Source organism: Leucoraja erinacea, chromosome 5, assembly GCF_028641065.1.
Source record: "Leucoraja erinacea ecotype New England chromosome 5, Leri_hhj_1, whole genome shotgun sequence".
Classification (NCBI taxonomy): domain Eukaryota; kingdom Metazoa; phylum Chordata; class Chondrichthyes; order Rajiformes; family Rajidae; genus Leucoraja; species Leucoraja erinaceus.
Genome location: NC_073381.1, coordinates 88,844,289 through 88,865,502, shown reverse-complemented (window position 1 = coordinate 88,865,502; position 21,214 = coordinate 88,844,289).

The window sequence follows — 21,214 nt, the reverse complement described above, 5'->3', positions numbered from 1 at the left end:
TGGGGATCTACTGTTAAAGAAGACTTGTTTTATTTAGAATTCAAAGATACAGCACGGAAACAGGCCCTTTGTCCCACCGAGTCAGCGCCGACCAGCAATCCCCGTACACTAGCACTATCCTACACACTAGGGACAATTTACAATTCTTACCAAAGCCAATTCATCTACAAACCTAGAGAGATAGATAGATACTTTATTTCCACATGCACCGTGAAGGTACAGTGAGATTCTTTGTTTTTGCATGCACAAAAGAGTCGCTACAAGGTGCAAACAAAATGACAAAGTACCCTTAAATATTGTTGGTCCGGTGGTCAGTGGTGAAGGGAGTGACGGTTGAGGGTGATGGTGAAGATGCCCTTAAGCTGGCTGCTTCATCCTGTAAAACCTTGAGCACCTTGAGTGTAGTTTTAGCTGCACTCATGTCGGCAAACGTTAGGGCTTGGATCAGATAGGCATGTATCTGTTAGGTTTGCAAGTCTTTTTCCAACACCTTACAGTGGACACTTTGGCTTCTGCAGTCATTGTCACTCTCAAAAATTGATCCTGTAATCCTTAAGATATCTTTAATAACACTGATACCGAGGTACAATTTTGGCAAAACGCGCCGGATAACAAACCAATTTTCTTTTCTAGTAAACGGCTCATCTGCTGCGTTTCTCCAGAACACCTCAAACTGATTCAAAAGCTGTTGTTAAAATGTCAGACTATCCATTTATCTTGAGATTGTAGGGAAAATATTGGACAGATTAAGAAGGCCGTGTGCAGTGCAATTTATCCCCAGTCAATATGGCACTAATACTTCCAAATATGGCACTAATACTTCCCGCGTACTCAGCTAGGTCGTGGCATATAGTTTTCAACATGCTGAAAATGCCTGCGACTAAAAAAAGGTCGCCATGGAAAAAATCAATATATTTTTTACTTGTAGGTTTTGTGGAGGTTGTATTGTATTGTAGTAGGTCGGCATGTTATTCGTAGGTAATCAAGGGTAGTCGAAGGTAATCAAAGGGAGTCGTAGATAGACTTGAACATAGTCGAAGAAGATCGAAGGAGGTCGTCTTCACTCTCCACTATTCGGTGTCCAATTTTCCCGAAGCTGGTCGAAGCTATTCTTCAACATAATCAAAGGAGGTCTTACACATAGTCGAAGGAGGTCTTCAACATGACACTTTTACAAACTCTCCTTAACTCTTCTAAACTTGCCAATTAGATCGGCGCAGTGGGACAGGCCCTTTTGATACACTTGCACTGTTTTCTCTGGAACACAGGGAGTTGAGGCGAGACATCAAAATGTTGCTTGGAAATACTAATTCCATTTCTTCTGTGGAACATCAAATGAAGATGTTCTCTGAAGGAAAGTATTTCTGTTTTGCCAGATTATCACTCAGATGGTGATAATGAGAATAATCTGTTTAAGGGGTGGCAAAGAGGCGCAGCTGGTAGAGCTGCTGCCACACAGCGCCAGAGATCAGGATTCGGGGAGAGGTTGAACAAAATTGGGTTGTGCACTCTGGAATGCTGGAAATTGACTGAAGACCTGATGTAAAATTATGAAAGGTGTAGGAAAGAGGAGACAGTCACGATCTTTTCCTCAGGATGGAAATATCAAATACTAGAGAGCATAGCTAGCAGGTGAGAAGGGCAAAAGTTAAAGGGGATGTGTGGGGAAGGTGGTTGGCGAGTGCCTGGAACGCACTGCTGGAGATGATTACGGAGGCAGATATGGCAGTGGCATTTAAGAACGTCACATAGATAAGCAGTAAATGGATGGATATAGATAATGTGCAAACAGATAAGAGTTGGTCTTGGCATCATGTTCAGCACAGACATTGTGGGCCGAAGGGCCTGTTCCCGTGCTGTACTGTACTGTGTTCTTTGTTCTATATCCAAGCCAAAGCTGATGCAAAACATTGACTGACACGAGGTTTGAGAAAGCATTGAAAGTGCAGAATACCTTTTACTCAGGAAGTTTTCTCATCTTTCTGCAGCTGCCTATTAACATTGAAAGGCTACCTTCCACCAAATAAGCTTCTCCTAGTCAATTATAACATTGTTTCATGCAGAGTTAAATCTTGCAGGAGCGATAGAAGAGAATTGGTTGTATAGCTGAGGTGTTTCTGCATTGGTGAGAAAACTCCTCTGGAGGGGTCTCGTTCAGTCTGTGAACATAAATCAAACTGACACAATAGGAAGGAAATGTATCTTGCTAAAAAAATGCCAAGCTTTAGAAAACAAACTACTGGTTAAGATTTGGATCTAGGTTTATTACCGTCACGTGTACTGAGGTACAGCGAAAAACTTTGTTTTGCATGCTCTCCCATCAGATCAGATAATGCTATCCATGATCATCAACCGGGGGCGGCACGGTGGCGCAGTGGTAGAGTCACTGCCTCACAGCGCTAGAGACCTCGGTTCAATCCTGACTACGGGTGCTGTCTGTACTGAGTTTGTACGTTCTCCCCGTGACCGCGTGGGTTTTCCCCAGGTGCTTCAGTTTCCACCCACACTCCACAGGTTTGTAGGTTAATTGGCTTTGGTAAAGATTGTAAATTGCCCCTCATGTGGTAGGACAGGACTAAGGTATGAGGGAAAATGCTTACATTTACCAAGCCAATTAACCTATATACACACCTGTATGTCTTTGGAGAGTGGGAGGAAACCGAAGATCTCGTGGAAAACCCACGCAAACTCTGTACAGACAGCACCCGTAGTCAGGATCGAACCCGGGTCTCCTGCGCTGCATTCGCTGTAAGGCAGCAACTCTACCGCTGCGCCGCCGTGCCACTCTTCTACACACCATTTTATTTTGTTGTTCAACAGACTTTGTGAATCAGAATTGAGAGTGAGTCAATGCTGTCCCACTTGCATTAAATAATTTTGTAAAGTTTTCTGTGCTGACACAGAAAAACAATTGATCCCTTTGATCTTGGAGAATTATAATTCTGTGTTGCATTGGTCGGGGTAAGAAAATAAAGGAAAGCATTTTGGAATAATTTTCATAAAATGTAAATCCAATTGTGGCAATTGTCCTTAACTCCAACAGAAGTGGAGGGGGAAGAAAAACAAATTTTCAGAAGCTGCACGGTCAAAATAACCGTTAAGTACAGTGCAAGTGCACAGATATTCTTTTCACATATAAATGAGGTACTTGATCCCTGTGAATCCTGAACAGCCTGCAAGTTGTGTTGCAGAGTGGAAACCTGCACTGGGAAGTGGCTGTGCGAAGCAGTTTCAGAGATTGCAATCTGCAATTGCTAATTAATGAAGCCAAGCACATTTTCAGTGAGAGTTGCTTTGCCACAGGCATGCGGAGAGGGCTTCCATCGAGGCAGCACAGCCAGGCGGCAGTGGCAACAGCAGCCTGACTTTGCAACTTAGAGGGTGGGGATGGTGATGCAGAAAGAAGAGACAATTTGATTGGTTGATTGATTGATTGATTGATTGATTGATTGATTGATTGATTGATTGATTGATTGATTGATTGCTTGATTCATTGAATGATTGATTGATACTTTAGGGTTAGGGTTAGTAACATGTCACAGTAAAATAGAACAAGGAGTTTGAAATAGACCCGGCGTGGAGGGGCCACAGCCGAGGACAAAGAGAGACTGGGGGTGAAGGAAGGGAGGGACTGTATTGAATACTTTTATAACTTTGTCAGCACCCTTTACGTGCCGACTCTTGCATGCTAGTACTGTATGCCAACAAAGAATCTCACTGTCCCAAGTACACGTGACAATAAAGTATCAATCAACCAATCCGATCCAACCCCCGCTCACCCAACCCAAGCATCGGTTTTACATTTGTGTTCAACCTTTCTATTGTTGAAGAAATTCAACGAAAGGAGACCATGTTTTGGAAAATTGGTCTGAATAACAAGCCTTATTTTTTCTAAATGTAGCGTCTCGGTCATTTCTGTGATCCACATCTTCACTGTGGGGACTGTTATCTTTTTCCTGTATTTAAATATAAGTTTTTTCACAGTTATTAAGCTGTAGTCAAGGAAACGTTTTTGGAATGTGGTTAACTTAGAGCAGCCCTCTGACATTCCTAATATTTTTAGTTTTGCATCTGACTCCAATTGAATTTTGAGTGTTTTAGAGATGGTATTGAATATTCCCATCCAGAAATGTTGTATTTTTATACAGGAAACCCACTGTTTTCTGACTGAGAAGTGAGAGAGCTACCATTTAGGCCAAGATTAACAAGATTAACACTAGACAAACACTAGGCAGACAAGATTATTTTCATACAAGACAAATGGAAGATCCAGAGGTTTCTCACTGTCAGACTCGGGTACAGCATCTTCCCCTAAGTTAATAGACTGAAAATGCTGGAGAAACTCAGCAGGCCAGGCAGTATCTCTGGAGAAAAGAAATTGGTGAAAAATCCTTCTTCTTCCCCTCTGTTAACAGTCCTCCCATAAGCTACAGTACTGCTTGATTCACCTCGACCCCATTGTGGACATTGGACAAATTGTTTAAGGAAATGGTGCGTTACAATGTTGAGAATTATATTGTGCACTCTGTATCTTCCCCTTTGCTCCATCTATTGTACTATAGTGTGGCTGGATTGTATTTACAGTACATCCTCACTGGGTGTAAAGTAAGCCTCTCCCAAGGATGGTACACCTGGAGACATAACCAAGTGCTCAAATGCCTGGCAGCGACTCTGGAATAACCGACTAGACAGATGCAGAGGGGGATGGTTCTGGGATGTCAGAATGCACCGCTGAGCCTACTGGAGACGTCGTGGGTTCAATCAGCGAAACGTCGATGAAAGTAGGTGCCCACTTGATAACCCCAATGACATGTCTGCCTAGCCTTTCTCAACAGGAGGAGCATAGGTGAGTGCAGACGGCTCCCATCACCATCGGGAGTAAATTGATATTTGCCACTTTGGACTTTTAACATCTAGTCCTGTGTATTTGTAAACATATTGAATGCATGGTGGCATTTGATCGGATTGAATAACATGTAAGACAACATTTTTCACTGCTTCTTGGTATACATGGCCATAATAAACCTCCAGTGCTTCTACGCAGCGGCGGTGGAAAGCATCTTGTCCGGGAACATTACCATCTGGTTTGGGAATTGCTCTGCCAAGGACAAGAAGGCTCTGCAGAGAGTAGTGCGTTCGGCCGAACGCACTATGGCAACTTCACTCACCCCCCCTGCAGGAACTATACAACAGGAGGTGCAACTCCAGAGCAAACAAAATCATGAGAGACCTCTTCCACCCCTGCAACGGACTGTTCCAGCCGCTACGGTCAGGCAAACGCCTCCGTTGCCATGCAGTGAGAACGGAGAGGTTGAGAAGGAGTTTCTTCCCAGAGGCAATTCGGACTGTAAACGCCTTTCTCACCAGGGACTAAATGTACAGAACGTTTTTCCTTCTATTATTTATTATGTAAAATAATATGTGTGTTATGATTGTGTTTATAATTTGTTTGGTTGTTTTGTTGTTCCGCGAGCATTGCCACTTTCATTTCACTGCACATCTCGTATGTGTATGTGACAAATAAACTTGACTTGACTTGACTTGACTTGACCTATGTTCCAGATAGGTGTGCAGAGGATTTACAACGGCTGCACAGGGAACGCTTCCTGCAACATCCTTACCATTGTGTACAACAGTGCTGAATAGATATTTATCAAGCAAGTTAATACGCAGCTAATGCGTTCATTGGGTGAGCCATTTGCATCCTACACAGTGCAGGAAGAATCAATGAGACCATTAGTGGTTGTTCAAACACTTCAAACAGTAGGGTGGTGTAGCTGGTAGAGCTGCTGCCTCACAGCGCCACAGACGCGGGTTCGATCCTGAACTCAAGTGCCCTCTGAGTGGAGTTTGCATATTCTCCCCATGACTGCATGGCTTTCCTCTGGGTGATCCGATTACCTCCCACACCCCAAAGACGTGCGGGTTTGCAGGTTAATTGGCCCTCAGTAAATCGGCCCCTATTGTGCAGGGAGTAGATGCGAAAATGGGATTACACAAAACTGGTGTGATCGGGTGATTGCCGGTTGGAGTGGATTGGGTGGGCCAAAGGGCCTGTTTCCATGCTGTATCTTTTAACTTAACCTTAACATTTGGTCAGTTCTGCTGTTCCATTCATGTACCCTTCAACACCAACTGATATAAGTATTGATAAAAATGTATGAATGAGCATGATGAGATATTGACCATGTCTCTGGAAAGGGTGAAGTTGTGAGGCATTAAAATGTAAAACTCGCCCACCGTGGTATCGGGAACATACCTGGAGAAGGAGCCTTGTCCGAGTCTCATCTCCTGCCCATCCCAAAGGACGAGGAACTGGAGAGGAGAGTGGAGGGAGTTGGCTATGGCGGCGGATGCTGGAAGAGTGACGGTAGGAAGAACTGGGGGTCTTCCCTTCCGCATCCTCCAGGTCAGCTGTGGGAGGCACCCCCCCTGTGAAAGGCTGAAAGATGGCCGGGCGAAGAGACGGACGATGGTTCCCTGGACGAACTGGATGGAGGCGACGGTTGAAATAGACCTTTACGGGACTTTTAAGGGTGCCAAACCCTGGATATGGACTCAGTGAGCTGGTTCCATGCATCCTGTACTTAATCAGGGATTGCACCTAGTATGTACGGCAACAATCGTACTGATCTGTATGCAAAAGCAGAAATTCATCGTCTTTAAGTACACGTGGTAATGAAAGAACCATTGAACCATTGAATTGCATTCATACCACATAGATCTACTTCAGTAAAGAGCCCATTAAAGCTTGGTCACCTTGGAGTCAACCTGAGATGACTTCAACAGGATGCTACAAAAAACATTTTGTTCCTTCGATGAAAAAAAATCTTTTGGTGGAAAACTGCTAATTTTTATAAAATTGCACCAGGTGACAAGAGATCTTAAATGGAAGAGCCCAATAGAAATAGTCTTTGTAAATCTTTGAAGCTGGGATGAATCTGTAATGACAATGCTATGTCACGCAGTACGTGCAGACATTTTCCTGTACGTGTTATTTGTGCGATGGAAGTCCTATCAAGTAAGAATCACAGTCAGAGATTCATACGGTACAGAAGCAGGCTCTTCAGCACAGCTTGTCCATGCCGATCAAGATGCCCCATCTAAGCTACACCCATTTGCTCCATATCCCTCTCAACCTTCCCTATCCATGTCCAAGTATCTTTTAAGTGTTTTCATAGTACATGCCGCAACCACCTTCTTTGGCAGCTCATTCCACATAACCTGAGTGAAAAATGTGCCTCTCAGGTTCCTATTAAATCTTTCCCCTCTCACCTTAAACCTATGTCCTCTGGTTCTTGATTCCCTTACCTTGGGTAAATGACTTAATAGTTCAATGATTCTTTATGACAAGGTCCAGTGAAATACCTTTTTTTGCATTCAGATCAACAAGAATAGCACCACACATAAACGCAATCCCCCTGGCTAGTACAGATTGGTAAATTCTTGATTGGTAAGGGCGTCAAAGGTTATGGGGAGAAGGCAGGAGAATGGGGTTGAGAGGAAAAATAGATCGGCCATGATTGAATGGCAGAATGGACTCAATAGGCCAAATGGCCTAATTCTGTTCTTCCGTCTTACGATCTTTTCAAAAAAGATTTAAAAAAAAATCCCTGCACCATAAAGCACTTGTGGCATAACACCAATATGGAAGAGCCTTCATTTATTCCCAGCCTCTGTTTCTCGTCCTATTGCCATTCTCTCAACAGAACACAATTTGGAGAAGGCGTAGGCCTCTTTGGAGACACGGGAAACTGCAAATGCGAGAATCTTGAGTAAAGCAGAAAGGGCTAGAGGAACTCAGCAGGTGAGGCCCAACCTGGTGAGGGAATCGACAGATGACATTTTGGGTCAGGACCTTAGACTGATCGGAGTGTAAAAGTTGGAAGGTCATGTTGCAGTCATATAACACTTTGGTGAGGCCACATCTGTTGCATTGTATTCACCACGTTATAGGAAAGATGTCGTCAAGCTGGAAAGGGTGCAGAAGATGTTGCCAGGATTCAAGGATCTGAGCTATAGGGAGACATTGAGAAGGTTAGTACTCTATTCCTTGGAATGCTAGAGGATGAGGGATGATGTTATAGAGGTGTACAAAATCACGAGATGGATATATCGGGTAAATGCAGTTTTTTTCCCAGAGTAGGGGGATCAAGAACCAAATGATGTAGATTTAAGGTGAGGTGGGAAAGACTTAATAGGAACCTAAGGGGTAACTTTTTTACACAAAGTTGCTGGAGGAGATAGTAGTTGAGGCAGGTACGATCGCAGCGTCAAATAAACATTTAGACATGTACATGGATAGTGTTGGTTCAGAGGTATGTGGGCCAAACGCAGATAGGTGGGAATAGTGGGACATGTTGGTCGCCAGTCGGTGTGGGCAAGTTGGGCCAAAGGACCTGTTTGCATGCTGTATGACTATGATTCTATGAATGGGTGGGGACAGAGAGCTTGAAAGGAGAGGTGGGGGCTGAGACTCGTGGACACCCTTGACAATGCTTCTCACTCATTGGGATCTTGGTTGATGATATCCTTTAGATTTGACTTTGTAAATGACGCCAATATCAGGCGATGAATATGACTCAGTGTAGGTATGTTACAAAACCTACCTGAATCGTCATTAGGAATCTGCCCTCAGCCATGTCGGCGATTTTGGCGCTGTTTGGAGGGGGCGGGTTTTAAACGCGATTTTTACTAGGCTGAGGGCAGATTTAAATGCTAGATTTTTACTTTACTTTTTACTAATCGCACATGTTCAGCCTAGTAAATCATTAACGAAAAATCGCTGCAAGACCCGGTCGCAAAAGGTATTATTAGTTTTATAGGCCTCAATAATATAGTTATAATAATTTTAAAATTACTCTCTGATTTCGCAACCTCTCGCAGCCCCAGGGTTTTATAAAGTAAACAATTAAAGGTATGTACCTTATTTTTACATTAAATGGGGCATATATATAATCCTGTAATTAAAGTTATCTATAGCGAGTGGTTCATTTTGGGCTTTTTATATCCCGCAGTATTTTTCTCGGCATTTGAGGGCACTAATCCAGCGCTATGTCAACGTTCTAAATCAGCGCGTTCACAGGAACCCACCCGAACGCTGATTTAAATGGCCTTTAATTTACAGCAATTGAACACTAAATTCCTTCCATTTGGCCTATAAATTAATGTAAATTAGATATAAAAATCATGTTATAGTGTGAATTATTTGTGAATAATCTTTGGACACTTAGGCTATTTAAAAATGTTAATCTTTCCTTAAGAAATGGGCGTTTGACTATCCAAGATCACAGCTTTTTTGTAATGTCCATTGAAAATCAATAGGGAACAAGATGCTAATTTCCGAGTATGAAAATGGTCATAACTTTTTTAATACTTGAGATATGAAAGTGAATTTGGTGTCAAATTAAACTTATTGTTATGCTTTATCTGATGGGATAAATTGCAGACTTGATTTTTTAAATCTCAAAATTTTGTAACATTGCTACTCAGTGGGCTGTTTTTATGCATTTTGTATTTAATTCAGGATGATATTTATGTCTGGCAATATCCTTCTTAATCTGTCTGCAAAAACAATATTTTACTGTACCTTGGTAAGAAAAACCATTGAAACATTGTTGATTTTAGTGGTGATATCCCAATATCCTTCAAAGTCTTATGAGCTCAAAATAATCAATTGTTCACCTTTGGTTTTGTTCAGTTTTGAGATACAATGTGAAAATCGGCCCACCGAGTCTGCACCCACCTGTAACCCCCATTACACTAGTTCTATCCGACAGCCTAGGGACAATTTACAGCAGGCAATTAATCGACAAACCTACATGTCTATGGAATGTGTGAGGAAGCCAGAGCACCCGGAAAAAACCCTCTTGGTCATTGGGAGAAAGTGCAAACTCCGTACAGACAGCACCTGTATTCAGGATCGAACCTGGGCCACTCATGCAGTAAGGCAGTGACTTTACTACTCGGCCACTGTGCAGCCCTAATTGGACTTTGAATAAAACCTACATCCAAGTCTGCGTGGCCCTTTCAGAGTGTGAATCCCAAACATCAATCATGTTTGGGTGAAGCATTTTTTTTCTTGCTTTGTTTATATATGGCTGCCACAAGGAGCTTGTGCTCCCAAGCCTTTCATTTGCATTTATCTGTGGAACGACACATTCATCAGGCATAGATCACTCACTTTGGTCAATTTGAGTTCCATGATACATCAATCTGCCTATCAATACCCAGGCAGCCAAATAACTCCTCAGAAATGCTTCCAATTCGATCATCGATTGCCTTGCCAATACCCATTGTGAAAGCAAACTGGAAGTGCGACCATAACTTCGGCATTCACTTGTGTTCTGCTGGGAGCATTCTGATGGGCTCGGAAGCCAACACTGGGATAAATATACAAAGTCATGAGAGGAATGTTGCCAGGACTCGAGGGCCTGAGCTATAGGGAGAGGTTGAGCAGGCTAGGACTATTCCTTGGAGCGCAGGAGGATGAGGGATGATCTTTTCGAGTTGTACAAAATCATGAGAGGAATAGATCGGGTAAATGCACAATGTAGGAGAATCAAGAACCACAGGACACAGATTTAAGGTGTGGGGGGAAGATTTAATGGGAAACCGATGGATAACTCTTTTACATAAAGGGTGGTGGGTGCATGGAACGAGCTGCCAGAGGAGGTAATTGATGCAGGTACCATTGCAACGTTAAAGAAACATTTATATGGATAGGACAGGGTTTAGAGGGATATGGGCCAAATGCAGGCAGGTGGGACTAGTGTAAATGGGACATGTTGGTTGGCGTGGGCAAGTTGGGCTAAAGGGCTTGTTTCCACGCTGCATGATTCAATTTATTTTAGTCAGAATCACAAGCATATTGTTATCTTTGCATGGAATTATGAAATTATTTAAACCGGCCATTTCCCCCCCAGTCAGTTAAGTCAGACCTCCTCCCATCATACCTTGCTATCCACAAATATGTTTCTGTAGCACAATCCTCCTATCTGTACAATCTGTAGGGCGGTACGGTGGCGCAGCGGTAGAGTTGCTGCCTTACAGCGCTTGCAGCGTCAGAGACATGGGTTCGATCCTGACAACGGGTACTGTCTGCACGGAATTTGTATGTTCTCCCCGTGACCTGCGTGGGTTTTCTCCGAGATCTTCGGTTTTCCCCCACACCCCAAAGACGTACAGGTGTGTAGGTTCATTGGCTTGCGAAATGTAAAAATTGACTCGAGTGTGTTACTAGGACAATGTTAATGTGCGGGGATCGGTGGTCAGCATGGACTCGGTGGGCAAAAGGGCCTGTTTCCACGCTGTATCTCTAAACTAAACTAAACTTCACGTGAAATGTCCAAGACTAGAGGGCATGGCTTTAAGGTAGGAGGGGGAAAGTTTAAAGGAGATGTGCGGGATACGTTTTTATTTAACACAGAGGATGGTAGGTATCTAGAATACACTGCCAGGGGTGGTGGCGGAGACAGACATGATAGTGGTGTTCAAGAGGCTTTTACGCAGGGAAAGGAGAGTATGGATCATGTGTAAGCCAATGAGATTTATTTATTTAGGCATCATGTTCGCCCCTTGTTCCTGTGTTAACTGTTCTATTTTCCATGTTAAAACACTTGTAAACCCTACCTTCATAAGCTCATAAGTGATAGGAGAGGAATTATGCCATTCGGCCCATCAAGTCTGCTCCGCCATTCAATCATGGCTGATCTATCTCTCCCTCCTAACCCCATAACCCCTGATACATGTACTAATCAAGAATCTTTCAATCTCCACCTTAAAAATATCCACTGACTTGGCCTCCACAGCCTTCTGTGGCGATGAATTCCTCAGATTCACTACCCTCTAACTAATGAAATGACTCCTCATCTCCTTCCTAAAGGTACATACTTTTATTTTGAGGCTGTGGCCTCTGGTCCTGCCGCTAGTGGAAGCGTCCTCTCCACGTCCACTCTATCCAGGACTTTCACTATTCGGTAAGTTTCCCACCAATCTTTGACTAAAAGTGCATCCTCTGACTTCTCACTTCCATTTTGTCGGTGGTCTCTCATTTTCCTTCTCCTCGTGTGGAAAACAGACTGTTTTACATTCAAGAATCAGCAGTGGTTCAGTTGATCAATTACAACCTCTGACTCTGAAGTCCCACTTCAGAGACTTGAGGACAAAAATCTAGGCTGACACTCCAAGGTGACACAGATGAAATACTGCACTGTTCAAGTGGCTGCTTTCTAAAAGATGCTTAGTGATCGCCCCGTCTCTTCATTCAGTTCGATGTGGAAAAAGGACAATGGCACAATTTTGAAAACGATCAGCAGTGCGACCACAATGCCAGTCCAATATTAATGTTTCAATGACCATCATCACTACCTTGTTTGGTCACCATTCACATTGCAATTTCTGTGAGTGTAACAACCTAGATAGACACAAAGTGCTGGGGTAACTCAGCGGGCCAGGCAGCATCTCTGAAGAATAGGAATTGGTGACGTCTCGGATGGAGACCCTTCTTCGGGCTGAGAGCCAGGGGAGAAGGCATCAAGAGTTATGAAAAGGTACAAAGAATCACAGAGGGGTTACAGCGAGAGAGGGTGTTGCAGAACTTGGAGAGAGGAGGAGAATGTCTGCAAAGTAGGCATTTTGCAGTGGACCAAACAAAATGTATAGGAACTGGCAGATGATGGTTTACACCAATGGTAGACACCAAATGCTGGAGTAACTAGTTTAGTTTAGTTTAGAGATACAGCGTAGAAAACGCTGAATCTTTAAACTCCCGCTGAGTCAGCGCCCACCGAGTCCGCGCCGACCAACGATCACCGGATCACCAGTTCCATCCCTCACATGAGGGGCAATTTGCAGAAGCCAATTAGCCTGCAAACCTGCACACCTTTGGGATGTGGGCGGAAACTAGAGCACCTGGAGGAAACCCACACAGTCACAGGGAGAACATGCAAACTCCGTATAGACAGCATCCATAGTCAGGCTGAAACCCAGTTCTCTGGTGCTGTGAGGCAGTGGCTCCACCTCTGCGCCACTGTGCTGCCCAAATGTCTCCTTCCATGTCCTACCAACCATGCCCACACTTCAAAAGCCCTTCTCTGGCTGCCAAGTCGTTTGGAATGCAAAGAGGCTGTGAACGACACTGCAACAATGAAAGTGCTTCTCTTTATCCCATCACGGCCCCTCCTCAAACTTTCAAGGCATCTCTGTGGCCAACCCTCTTCTTTTCCTTTTTTGAAAGCCCAAGGAAACCGGCCCTGCTCCTCCGTACCCGATGGGTAAAAACCTGGCAGGACAGGAATTGTCCTTGTAAGTCGTGTATTAAGATTCAGCCAGAGCCTCTCATCCTCGCTGTTTCTCGCAGTCACAATCACCATACGATTCCTTCGGTCTAAAGCACACAATGATGCAGTGGCGGTGGCCGTCTCATTAAAGCTGCCAGCTAAAAGCAGCGATTTCTGCCCCGAACTCCATTGATCTTCTGTGCAGCACCCCCCCCTGCCCCCCCCCCGCCACCTCACAGTCTGTTATGCGACATCGGTGAAGAAGTTGAATCGCCATGGAAACAGAGAACATTAAGCTTCCCAAACTGGCGCTGAGCTTCATTCAAAAGCTTGCGCCATGGGGCAAGATAAACTCTTCAATGGAGCTAATTAAGGGACGTCCATTGTGTGGGAGGAACTGCAGATGCCGGCTTAAACCGAAGATGGACACAAAATGCTGGAGTAACTCAGTGGGGACAGGCAGCATCTCTGGATAGAAGGAATGGGAGATGTTTCGGGTCGAGACCCTTCTTCAGAGGTACTTTGTTTGGAGCTGATGTTTGCAGGGAATCTATCCAATCCTCCCCTGCCGCATTTGCACCAGTTTCCTGCAATGATTCATATTCTGTTACTCCCACCACCAACCCCAGTGGCATCAACAGCTGGCCTGCTGAGCGCCGAGCAAAATGTTTCAGACATAGAGGTTTCCAGACTATTATTTTGATGATCATAGGGAAACAGAGACAGAGGGGTTTGGTTACCAGAGTAATTATCCAGAGACACAAGTTCAGAAGCCAGCGAAGCCGGAGGAACACTTGCATTAATTTTGAAATTAAAAACCTCTTATTGATAAATGATTATGAGCATGCCAGAGAGTCGTTAACAAAACACCACTGGTGCACTGACGACTTGAGGATTCTCCTCTACTTTGTCACCTCGACATTCATTCATGCTGGAGTAGACCGGATGGGCCGAATGGCCGAATTCTACAAGCTTGTGACAGTCGCAATCTTTTCCCCAGGATGGAAATGTCAAGTAATACAGGGCATAGCTTTGAGATCAGGGGGCAAAGGCTAAAGAAATGTGCAAGGCAACTTTTTTCCCCACAGAAGCAGGGTTCCGACCCGAAACGTCACCCATCCTTTTTCTCCAGAGATGCTGCCTGACCTGCTGACTTACCCCAGTATTTCATGCCTATCTCAGTGTGTGTCGGACAGTGCTAGTGTGCGGGGATCGCTGGTCAGCGTGGACATGATGGGCCGAAGGGTCCGTTTCCACACTGTATCTCTAAATTAAACTAAAGATAGAATGTGGAAACCGGCCCGCCAAATCCGTGCTGACCAGCGACCCGCCATAGACTTGTTTTATTCTACACACTGGTTACAATTTACAGCAGCCAATTTACCTACACACCTGCACGTCTTTGGAATGCAGGAGGAAATGCATTTCGTTGTCTCTGTACTGTACACTGACAATGACAATTAAAATTGAATCTGAATCTGAATCTGAAACCGGAGCTCCCGGAGAAAACCGGAAAGCATCTAAGGTCAGGATCGAAGCAGGGTCTCTGGTGCTGTGAAGCAGTAGCTCTACCCGCTGTGCCACAGAATGAATTTAGATTGGCAGAAGTATGGTTCAATGGTTCTTTATTGTCACGAATGCACAGCGCAGTGAAATTCTTTTGCACAACCCACAAATGCACCGTCGCCATATTTTGGCGCGGCTTACGAAGCAAAAAAAGAATAAGTCCAAGGTCCGGTCCACATGATGGACCCACTGGGGAGCCCCCGATCCAGGTAAGTCCCAGGCTACTGCAGGCCCGCAACCCGACGTCCTTCTCCTCGCCCTCTGTGTCCCAAGGGCACCTCCTGCAGCCACTCTTGAAGGCGCTGGAGATAATACTCTGGTCACTCTCCTCCCGGCCAACTCCTCGTGTCCATCGTCGCCAGCTGCTCCCTCCTCCTCCAACCCCAGGTCCTTCCGAGATTTCTGTCGAGTTATGCTTGTAATAAGGCTCGTACGACGACGTAAACAGAGTATACCTTTAATCTGTACAATAACAGCAGCAACTGCAACAGCCTCGTGTAAGCCCAGGCCTCTCTCTAACTGCCCACACCCTGGGTTCCAGACACATCCGGTTACTGGAGCCTGGCTTCTGGCAGGGTCCTAGTGCCCCTCTGCTCAGCCTTACACTATTATTGCATAATACCACAATTTCCCTAGCAGCGGCCAAACAGAGATTTGAGGGGATTGAAAATAAACCTGGATGTGAGTGTTTCGTTTAAAGAGCAGGTTGTTCTGGCTGAAGCAATGGTGCAAACGGATGCAAGCATTGCTCCCGAAAGTGAACCGGATGAAAACTTTAATGAGAAACATTGCAGTGTTAGGAGAGAAAAGAAAGGAGGCTGGGACTAATTTGGGTAGGTCTTTCAATGAGGCAGCATTGTTGAAGTGAACTGTGGCATCTTCCATGATGGAAGAAGGAAAAGAAATTGCTTTTTAACAAAAGGGCCATACACTGATTAATTCCTGTAATTTCCATCATTCTCAGAGTAGAAGCTATAAGATGCTGAGGAATAGCTGGAGTGGGAATTCAGAGAAAAAAATTTGAATGTTTAAATGAGACTCAAGAGACTAGATGCTGAAATCTTGAGTGAAAAGTAAAGCGCTGGAGGAGCCACAACATAACTCCTCTTCCTATTCCATCCCCAAGGGAAGAAGGCAGGAGAATGGGGTTAGGTAGATCGGCCATAATTGAATGGTGGAGTAGATGGGCCAAATGGCCTAATTCTGCTCCTATTACTTATGATCTTATCACCTTTCTGTCCTGGGCTTCCTCCACTGTCAGAGTGAGGCCTCATGTAAACTGGAGGAACAGCACTTCATATTTCACCTGTGGTATGAACCTTGATTTCTCTAATTTCAAGTAACTCCTGCATTCCCTCCTCCCTCCGCTCCCCTACCCAAGTTGTCTGACTAGTTGTTTAAGAAGGAACTGCAGATGCTGGAAAATCGAAGGTACACAAAAATGCTGGAGCAACTCAGCGGGTGCAGCAGCATCTATAGAGTGAAGGAAATAGGCAACATTTCGGGCCAAAACCCTTCTTCAGGCTGATGGGGGGTGGGGGGTGTCTGACTAGTTCCACAGTTCACATTCCTTCGTTATCACCTCTTCCCCAGCCAACAATGGGCCATTATTGGCACCTCCCTTCCTCGGTCATCTGTTGCTGTCCTGGGTTTGTTCTGACCCTTTCTTACCTCCTGTTCGCTCCCCTCTACTTTCAGTCTGAAGAAGGCCCCGACCTGAAACGTTGCCCATCCTTTTGCTCCAGAGATGCTGCCTGACCCTGCTGAGCTACTCTAGCAATTTGTATCTAACTTCAGTAGATGCTGGAATTTTGGGCAAAGACACAAAGTGCTTGAGTAACTCAGCGGGTCAGGCAGCATCAAGGGGAGAGAATGGATCAGTGACGGTTTGGGTTGTGACCCTTCTTAAAACTGGTGCTTGAAGTTAGGTTCCCACCCGAACCGCTGCCTATTTATTCCCCTCCATGGAGCTGCCCAGCCCACTGAGTTCCTCCAGCACTTTTTTTTGATTGAGAATATTAAAGTAGTGTTGAGCATCATGTAGGACAGAGAATGATGAAACTGAAAGCGTCGGAAGAAAACGGATGAGAAATTAGAATGAAGGTAAATTACGTTTTACAATGCTTGTTGTTATTTCACGATATACGGTGAACACAGCGATAAGATAAAATCCGCGACCGTTTTGCTGAACACGTGCTCGGTCCGCCGAGGACAACTGGATATCTCAGTTGCTAACCATTTAAACTCCTGTTCCATTCCCACACTGACCTTTCTGTCCTGGGACTCCTCCATTGCCTGAGTGTGGCAACACACAAAACTGGAGGAACAGCACCTCATATGGGTAGTTTACAACCCAATGCTATGAACTTTGAAATCTCCAATTTTAGGGAACTTCTAAGTAGTCCCCCCAACAACCTCCCTTTCACTTCCACATGCCCCCCCCCCCCCCCCCCCCCCCCCCCCTCAACCCCCCTGCCCCCCCCCCCCCACCTGGACTCTTAACTATTTCCCCCCTCCAACCCCCAACCTCCTCCCCTCTCTGTCAACTCTCGTCCCTCTGGATTCACAACTTGCAACTCTTCAACCCTGTCTCACACCATATGCTTTTACTTCTGGCCTTTGTTCCACCCATCTGCCCATAATCACCCCCCCCCCCCCCCCCCCCCCCCCCCCCATTGTGTCTGCAATTACCTGCTACGTTTTGTCCTGTCTCTCCCCCTCTTCCAGCTTTCTTTCTTGCCCCCACCCCACAATCAGTCTGAAGAAGGGCCTCGACCTGAAACGTAACCTATCCATGTTAACCAGAGATGTTGCCTGACCCGCTGTGTTACTCCAGCACTCTGTGAAACGTCACCTATCCATGTTGTGAGGGGGAGGGGGGACAAAAAGGGGGAGCCGGCGTGCGTTGTAACTTTGGCAGCAAAGTAGGTGGCTGCTATTTGTACACATTGTGTATGCAAGCAAAGAATCTCACTGTGCTTAGTCACATGACAATAAAGTACTCCTATTCTTCAGAGATGTTGCCTGACCCGCTGAGTTACTCCAGCACTTTGTCTTTTTTTGTCTATCCCTATTGTAAAATGTTAGGTCTGATGTGGATCTTGCAATGTCCGTGATGCTTCTTCCCTATGGTAACAAAAACAAATATTCCCCAAGGTTTCACTCTACGCATTAAATAGCTTTGGTGTCGAAAATAAAAATAAATCAGAATGCGGATGACAAATTTCCAAAATGAGACATTTTCATTGCGTTCACAGTACAAGATATCCTAGAACAAGAATACAAAACATTTCCACAAATTCCACTCTACGCCCATGTTGAGAACTCACGGAAAGAATACTGACTGGGTTGAATGTAAACAATCCAGTTCATGGCAATGTCAAGGTACCAATTCCCACTGTGTAGGAAGGAACTGCAGATGCTGGTCTACATCGAAGATAGACACAGAATGCTGGAGTAACTCATCTGGAGAGCAGGAATGGGCAACGTTTTGTGTCAAGACCCTTCTTCAGGACTTTCAGGTCCAGATCCCTCTTCAGATCATCAAAAGGGATGGAGATCAAGGAAAATGTAAAATTGATCAGTTATCCCTTCCCGATCCCAGTTCTCCGACCAGTCTGACAGTCCACTTGATTACATTTTTATCCTTGTTTGTTTCATTGTCACCTTCCCTCTAACTAACAATGATCGACCTGAAACGTCACCCATTCCTTCTATCCAGAGATGTTGCCTGAACCAATCCCCACTGCACCACTCCATATTTCCCTTCCACGTGTAACTTTATGCCAATTTATGGGTCCATGAATAATTTGGCACTGTAGATAGATTCCAGCCGCAAGATAGACCTTTAGACTTTAGAGGTTCAGTGTGGAAACAGGCCCTTTGGCCCACCGAGTCCACACCGACCAGTAATCACCCCGTACACTACCACTATCCTACACACTAGGGCCAATTTAAAATTCACAGAAGTCAATTAACCAACAAACCTGCATGTAATTGGAGTGTAGGAGGAAACTGGAGCACAAGGTCCCAGGGAGTACGTACAAACTCTGTACAGACAGCACCAGTAGTCAGGATCGAACCCGGGTCTCTGGTGCTGTGAGGTATCAACTCTACCGCTGCGCCACAGTGCCGCCCACTAGACGTATGGACGATTAGATTAGAAGTGCACAGATCACAAAAATCGGCAGCACTAACAGCAAGGAGAGACTTTAATTTCAATAATGTGGTTGCACTTGGCGATAAATAAATTGATGGGATTCAAGGGGATCAGGAATTTCAGGCTGAGTTTCTTCTCTGGATATGGTGACGTTCTGTGTGGTGGGAAGGGCTTGGAATTTCCAGAGTGCCTCGTTTTTGGAATGCACGGTGAAGGAGTAGAGAAGAGCCCTTAGTTCTTAAAACAGAACGCAGAAGTAGAAGCAGGAGAGACTGATCCATTGCCTTAAAATCCTGTTCCCCTTGAATCCCATTGATTCATTTATCATGCTGATCTTGATGTTTTCAAGAGAGATATCGCTCTTAGGGCTAACAAAATCAAGGGTTTTGGGGAGAATGCAGGAACGGGGTACTGATTTTGGATGATCAGCCATGATCATATTGAATGGTGGTGCTGGCTCGAAGGTCCGAATGGCCTACTCCAGTACCAATTTCCTGTTTCTTTGTTTCTGTTTAAAAAGAAAGAACTGGTCGATGCCAACCCTAAATATACTGAGCAGTGGAACCTCAACACTGTGAAGAAATATCACTACATTTCTGCCCAATTGACCTGAATTTCTTGCCTACTTTCCAGTCTCACTGAGCTATGGAAACGGCCTCCTGTTATCTCGCTTGTCAATCCTTCAGGCATCTTGGACAGTTTCATGAGATCACCTCGCTTTCTTCTCATTTTCAGTGAGGCTAAGTCAATCTGTTGCAAATATCTTTTCTGAACCATCGTCCAATGTACAGAAGCATTGGTGTTCTGCTGCTGTGGTCTTGACAAAGCACTGTGCTTTGGCAGCAAGACTTTCTTCCTCTCATCCTTGCAAAAAAACCCACAATACTATTAAATATTTAAACATTCGCGGTTATATCAAATGGGAAAAATGCAGTATCTTTAGTCTTTAGAGATAGTGTGTAAACAGGCTCTTTTATTTTTGCAACCACAGTTCCAATCCAATGCCTCCAATTTCATTAATGTTTAAAGAAGTGTTTTTTTCTTTGAAGTAATGTATAATGCCTGTGTGCAGGTATTTGTGATCTGTTAGTTGTTTGGACTGTAGACTTTAGAAAGATACAGCGCAGAAACTAGCCCTTTGGCCCACCGAGTCCACGCCGACCAGCGATCACCCTGGACCCCAGCACTATTCTCACACTAGGGACAATTTACAATTTCACCAAAGCTAATTAACCTACAAACCTGCACGTCTTTGGAGAGGGGGTGGAAACTGGAGCAGCCGGCCAGAGGGGAAACGTGCAAACTACGCACAGACAGTACCCGTACTCAGGATGGAACCCGGGTCTCTGTCGCTGTAAGGCAGCAACTCCACCGTGCCACCCTCAAACAACGTATCCTTGGTATTGTTTTGTATTGTACATATTATTATTGTAAATAATTGATTACATTTATTTTTGGTAATAAAAGCCTTGTATACTTGTGATTATATTGTGACTGATCCACTGCAAGTCTCCAGGGTATGCCTATTTTGAACCAGTTCTCCTCTCTCTGAAGGGAGTTTTTTGAGATCCTCTCTTGCTGCCCCTCCTCTGCGATCCTGACTGTAGTTAGACTTTCATCAGCCTACTAAAATCCCCCTTGCCTCTGTTCACCTGTCCCGCCCCTCCTCTCTCTCAGCTATCTTTCTCACATCTCCCCCCCTCCCCCCCCACCATCAGTCCGAACAAGGGTTCCAACCCGAAACATTATCCAGATAATGAGATAACACAATCTCCAGAGATGCTGACTGACCCGTTCACTTACTGCAGCACTTTGAGTCTATCTTTTATGTAAACTAGCATAGTTTAGTTTAGTTTATTGCCATGTGCACTGAGGTACAGTGAAAAGTGTTTTGTTGTGTGCTCACTCACCAGGGGAGAGACTACACATGGCATGTGTAGTCTTCAACAACAAGATCCGGAGCGCGGCCTTGCATCACCCAGCGCGGCGTTAACGGCCGCGGGACAATTGCCATCGCCCACCGGGGGCTTTGACTCTGACATCGGGAGGGGAATGGGGAGTGCAGGGGAGAGATAAGTTTTTTTGCCTTCCATCACAGCGAGGAGGAGATGCGCTGTGATGGATGTCTGTGTAAATTGTGTTGTGTCTTGGGTCTTTTTTTCTTGTGTGTATGACTGCAGAAACAACATTTCATTTGAGCCTCTATGAG